Here is a 6,692-nt window from a genome sequence, read left to right as displayed (position 1 = left end):
CCTTGGCGCTGCTTGCTGCAAGGTATGGCAGAGGGACTAAACTAGAGGCTGAAACCTGGTTTATAGGCCAGAGCATTGGATAGCGATGTGGTTATCCTTAACCTACCTGTGACACAGTGTTAGGTAACTCTTTTGTGACCGAGTTGCCTCATGGGAGAGAAGAGCTTTGGAGTTGGAGGGATTTGCACAGACTCACTGCTTTTAAAGAAGCCTTGAGCAGTGCTGAGTGCTCAGCCAAAGCTGTTTTCCAGCCAAATGCACGGACTGAACGTAATTTAGCATTTCAGTGTCCTCCCTTCCTTTGCACTTCCTAGCAGAAAAGACTAGATATTCTTTGCCCAAGTTGCTGCTGACAGTTTTATTCATGCCCTGTGCCTGCAGGGTATTTTCTGTCCAGAAAAGGACCTGTGTAAGGGACAGGTCCAGCAGAGAGCACATGGGTGCATAGGTAGAGAAGAAAGATGGTGGGAAGCCAGCAGGAAGCACCATACCCAGCACAGTACAGGTAAGAAGAGTTGCCCCACTGTTCCTGGCAGTTAGAGCAACAGTGGGAGCTGCCCCTTTGTTAAGTATTGACCTCAGATTTTTAAACTGGTGCCAGAGCTGAAGCCCTCCCACCAACCTCCCTGCAGGGTGGGCTCCTGCAGCTGATGGGATTGTGCCTTGCTTCAGCAGCCCCGGCAGCAGCCATCCCAGATGAGGCTTTTCTTGATGGGAACTGGTAACATAGGAGCAAATGGGTAAACACAGTGGGCAGGAGAGGCACGATGGAATGGAGTACTGGGGCTCACTTTTCTGTGTCCACCATAAATAGAGTCATCTACAGACCTGCTGATTCCCTTCGTAAGTATGGCTCTCTACTACATGGCTGTTGTTGAGCTGGCTGGAAGCAGCTGGGACAGGGCCCCTGATAGCCCATCAGGAAGGCAAAGCTGCCCTCTAGGTGAAAACCACCACCAGCTGTCTCCTGTAAAGGGGCACGGTTAGAGAACGGCCTCTGGATGCTGTGTGCTGCTCATGTTTCTTTTGACTTCTGACCTCTTTCTCCACTTTTCTCACAGGAGGTAAATGGAGTCCACTAGGAAAGAAAAAACCCGGAGGCAGATGCTGTGGCAAATAACAAAAAGACACAGCAAGAACCTTGGATGCAAACAGTTTCTTATCAGCAATTTGATTTGTCTCCTTGTGAGATTGAAGGTTGGCCCAGAGAATTCTGCAGAGGCACAATTCCCTGCAAGATCCTCAAGAAGGAACTCAGCACAAAGAGCAGCACTGTCCTCAATGCCTTGTAAAAACCAGGCTTCCCAGAGCTGGACCCAGCCCCTGCCACAGCCCAGCTGCAACACGTTCTAAACAAGACCAGCCTGCAGGCAATTTCTCTCCCCCTTAGTCCCAATGCCCTGCTACATTGGGTTTCAGTTCGATGGAGGCCCTTCTGGGCATAACCTGTGGGCAAGCTGCTCCAGCTGGCCCTGCTTTGAGCCCGGGGCCTGTCCTAGGTCACTTCAGAAGCCCCTTTCCACTGCAATGCTTTTGTCATTCTCTGAAGAAATACAGACATCCACGTCTATCAGCACGAAACGTGGAATTTCCACTCAGAAATGCTCTCTTTTTGCCTCAAAATCATCTTCAGTAGCTGTGTAGGAGTGTATCAGGAGGGCCACACCTCCTACCTATCCCCACAGCTTTCACCTTCAAAAGACCCAAAGACCCATGGAGCCTGTCTGAGGCTGCTGTGCTTCCCACTTCCCTGGCCCTCCTTCGTGCAGTGTCACCTTTGGTTTCTTGCACCACATCGAGCAAGGCAGGAAGCTTTGCATCAGTGCACAGGGCTTTCTGCCACTCCTTGTCTCCTTCTTTCCTTCAACTCCCTCTTCCCTCCTCCCGAGTTTTTTCCACTCTTCTCCAGCGTGGCTGTTCCACCAGGCACGGTCTGTGAGAGGTACCACAGCCCTTCTCATCCCTAATCTTTGTGCCCAGTGTGCAAAGCAATGAGCACGTACAGTCAGAACCCACACAAAGGTCTCCATTTTTATTCAGCAAAATTAACTGTCTGCTGGTCATTCACGAAGCAAGCACAATACTGAATAGAATGGTGGTTATTTATACATATATTTTTGCAAAAATGTTTATCTTTACAGTTTTTAATTCATTACTTTCTTTCAGCTTCACTAAATGATGTACTATGGGGCCAGAAGTTTTTAGACTTGGGAGGGGATAGCTGTTGTCTCCTTATCATCATGTTACAACTTTTCCCCTGTTTGTCCTGCAGAAGACAGGCTTGGTGCCAGGCTGCACAGGGGTTTTGACCCCGAGTGGGAGGTCCAGCAGCCCGGTACCTCCTGCTCCAACTTTGTGTCCTCTGGGTCAGAGGTAGGAATACAGAGACACACTTGCACACTCATGCACTCCAGTCCCTTTTCTCCAGGCTAACTCCACATCATCTTGCAGCTCCCCTCCCACTCCTTGTTAACTCCATAAAATGACATATTTGGCATAGGCCATGGGCAGAAAAGGGCAGAAAGCTCCCAAGGATTGTTGAGGTACCTACCCACATGGCATTCCAAAAATCTGTGGGCCTCCAACGGTGTGGGAGCTGCTCCTCTCTCCATTCCCCAACAGTGGGGCTGCTACCTCCCACCCAGCCAGGCCCAAGCCAATTCTGTGTCCCCATGCCAGGACCCTCGCAGCTCCCTCCCCAGTACTCAGGCAGTGCAAATCAGAGGGAGAAGGGCAAGAGTGGCCACTGTCTCCAGTTTGGCCAACTCAGAAGGCTGAAAGTGGCTTTGGTTCAGCAAGACCTCCCAGGAGACTTGAAGAGCAAAGGGTGTGCAATGAAGTTGCCTGATGAGTTGCCCCAATCTCATTTCAGCAGGGAAGGCTCCAAGCACCCTGGAAGCATCCATACTGAAGTTGCCACAACAAGAAGGCCACGCTTCCCTGGAGATTGTGAGTTCAGAGCTGTGTCTAAACAACACAGAGGAGCCCAGAGTCTTCAAGAGGTGTTTGAGTCTCTGGTACAGGAAGTGATGGAGAGGGCGAGGGCACTGGATCAGCCCATCTGCACCCTAAGGAGAGATTCTATGAGGATCAGACAAAGATTGTTTGGAAGAGCAAACAGAGCAAAGCCTTTGGAGATGGCCCCTTCTGAGCCTGAGCAGGAAATTGCACTGACTTTTATTTGGGCACTGCCAAGCCCTTCAGTTGATGGGTGTGCAGAGGGTGCAGGAGGTACAGCAGTGTACACCTCCTCATGGTGTGCGTGAGGCAGAGGGCAGCAGGGCTGGTGCAGTCCAGCCTAAGTACAATGGGATCCAAAGAGGAACGAGGCAGCTGTGCGAGGGGAAATTCAGCTGACAGCTCTGTGAGTGCTGATGCCAAAGGAGCTTTGGATTGAGAAGTCCTTAAAGCCCAGAGCAGAGCATTGCAGCCAGCCTATCTTCCAGGAGATAAAACAGAAGATAATTTTCTGGCAGTGTATTCAGGGCCTGGGGGGACTGATGTTGTGGCAACGAGAGAGTTCTCATGGGGCTCACAAAAGAGAAACCTAATTCACAGTGCATTTTGTGTGAGGCTGTACTAAACACTGTGCCATAGCACGTTAAAAAATACAAACCACAAGCAGGAGATACATGGCAGAGGAGGAGATATCTGGGCAGACGTAAAGGAAAAGAACATGAAGGACATTCAGAAAAACAGCATCATGAAGCTTGAGTTGAAACAGCCTTTGTGAAAACATCTCAGGTCCATCTCTTCTCTCAGAAAGCTGGGCTTGTTCAGCCTGGAGAAAAGAAGGCTGCAGGGTGACCTCATTGCAGCCTTTCAGTACCTAAAGGGAGCCTACAAACAGGAGGGGAGTCAACTCTTTGAAAGGGTTGATAACTGCAGGACGAGGGGAAATGGTTTTAAGTTGAGGGAAGGGAGATTGAGGTTGGATGTCAGGGGGAAGTTCTTTACAGAGAGAGCGGTGAGGTGCTGGAACAGCTGCCCAGAGAGGCTGTGGATGCCCCGTCCATCCCTGAGGTGTTCAAGGCCAGGTTGGATGGGGCCCTGGGCAGTCTGGTCTAGCATTAGGTGGGAAGGTTGGTGGCCCTGCATGTGGCAGGGGGGTTGGAGATTCATGATCCTTGAGGTCCCTTCCAACCCTGGCCATTCTGTGATTCTGTGATCTCCATTTAGCCGTGGTGGGGAACGAGGGCTGCCTGTCCATAGCATCCGTTCCCACGAGGACAAAGGAAGCCTTCCCTGTGTGCTGAGGTGTGGCATCCTGGCACAGGTGGAGCTTCAAGTCTTGTTTCCTGTTTGAGAGTTCTGATCCTGTTTGGGGATTCTGATTTGTAGTAATGGATTAATTGTGTCACCTTCCCCCTCACTTCCTTTGTGCGTGGATGCCGAGGCCAGGCACCCATCTGTCACAGCCAAAAATGTGGAGACCGGGTCATTCCTGAAGGAGGGTGCAACCTTCTCCTGCTCTCTTTATCGGAGGACTTAGAAAAACTCAGATGTGTCTGTTTGGGAAATGCACACAGCATGCTCCTCCTCCAGCTGGGCGTGCAAGAGGCCAGCCTGTGTGCCTGAGCAGCTTGGAAGCATCTTTGTCTCTGCTGCTCTCTCCTTCCCCATTCACACTCCGCAACACATCTCTTTTAGCTTCACCAGCCTTCTCATTTTGATCTGGGAGATCCATACTTTCTCCAGCTGGGCACAGAATACAACAGCCTGCATGACCCACATCTGCAGAACTACCACAACCGCAGGGCCAACCTGCAGAACCTGAAGAACAGAGGCCTTGTCACCGAGGCTGGCAAAGTAGGTTTGGAAGTGGGGCTGACCAACACAGGTCTCCTCAGGAGGGGTTTCCAGACAGCTGGACATGCGCTGAGGTGTGGCATTCCGGCAAAGATGGAGCTTCAAGTCTTGTTTACCTATTTGAGAGTTCTGATCCTGTTTGAGGGTTCTGATTTGTAGTAATGGATTGGTTGTGCCATCTTCCCTTGTGCCTCCAAAACTGTGAAAGGCCTGACAGAAAGGTCTGTGGAAGGTCATCTTTCTGTTTTTCCATGAAAAATTCAGATCTGTCTCTTCAGACAAGTTCTGGGGGAAGAATTGTTTGTGCTTCAGGAGGGAGCTGAGCTCCTGCTGTTCGTACAGCGCCTGCTGTGACAGGACTTGGATTTCAGGTGGGGCCCTTAGACTCAAGTGTGACGTTGGCCATTACTGCAGAGATGGGCAGAGGCCTTGAGCCCAGGTGGCCAGGCAGTTAAATTCACCTCACTTTTGTGCTATGAAGGGCGTACATTGTGAGGTTGGATGATGGTTGAACTGAAAGGTATACTGAACTTTTTGTTTATGCATATGTGGGGAAATGAGTCTGTAGAAGAGCTATAGTTCTACTCAGCTCCCTTCATCTGATGTGGAAGTTCCAGTGCTATTTATATTTCCTGGGGTGTTGGGAAAGATGTGCAGAGAATCCAGTTTTGAAATTACTGGCAATATTAACATCAAATGCTTCAAGGAGGCAGTTGAGAGCGGTTTGGGTTTGGGAGAAGGAATGGCTCTTCTGAGATAGGAGGGTACAGCTGGTATTTTAATTGTGTGTGAATGTAACCAATTTTAAGAGAATCAAATCTCTGTTCTGTGAGGAGTTTCTGGTCACTGTTATAAAGTTGAATCCTTTCTCTGCAGCTTGAGGCGCAGGTCTCTCAGCATTCCTTACTTTCACATCCCAGTTGGCCAAGACTGTGGGATTGGAACCCTGAAGATGCTGGGGGCAAGTATTGTATCCTGGGGGTTTTGTTATCTTTTGTTACGCTTGTTGGTAAACATTGCACAAGAGAGATGTGCTTTTTCTTATTGTTCTGACTTTGCTGCATTTGGATGACAGTAGGTCTTAAAAAGATAAGTCAACATTATTCATGAGTTTACAAATCTGCACAGAGGGAAGGCTGAGCCTTTCTTGGTGTCTGTGTTGGTCATCCCTAGGAGGTCTTCTGAATCTTCTCCAAACTCATTAGCTTTCTTTCTTGCTCTTTTGTTTCTCCAGGTGGATGAGGAAGCCTTGATGCAGAGTTCCAGATCCTTATCACCTAGGCAGTAGCCAGAGGAGAAAATGGTATGTGCTAACTGGACAAAACTGGTAGCAGAAGTGTATAACCTAGAGGAATAGTTCCCTGTTCAGCCCTTTTTGTTTTGGGTGCAAAATTACAGTCTGTTCAGAATGCAAATTCCGTAATTCTGCAGGCCCCCAGTGGCAGGAGAGCTGCTCCTCTCTCCACCCTCTCTTCCCCAAAATGTGGGATTGTTGCTTCCTTCACAGTCAGGACTGAATGGGTGGACTCCTTGCTATGGCACCTGGCCCATCCCAGCTGCCTCCTCAACACTCAGGCAGTGCAAGGCAGCCAGACAACAGCAGGAGTGGGAATTGCCAACAGGGTGTTGGGGCTAAGCATGTTCCCAGGGAAAGCAGCACAACTGGCCATGTGTCCCCCCTACCAGTGACAGGTGGCTGCAGCAAGTGCTCTGGAAACCCATCCTGAGGAGGCCCGTGTTGGTTGTTTCAGTGTTCAAACCTGCTTTGCCATTGCTGGCTCTTCAGGTTCTGCAGGTTGGCTTTGTGGTTGCAGTAGGCCTGCATGTGTGGGTCATGCAGGCTGTTGTACTCTGTGCACCGCAAGTTGAGAAGGCTGGTTGAG

The sequence above is a fragment of the Phasianus colchicus genome, chromosome 17 (genome assembly GCF_987193195.1).
Source record: "Phasianus colchicus chromosome 17, bPhaCol1.hap1.1, whole genome shotgun sequence".
In the NCBI taxonomy this organism is placed as follows: Eukaryota; Metazoa; Chordata; class Aves; order Galliformes; family Phasianidae; genus Phasianus; species Phasianus colchicus.
The sequence above is the reverse complement of the archived record's forward strand: the minus strand, read 5'-3'. Positions refer to the sequence as shown.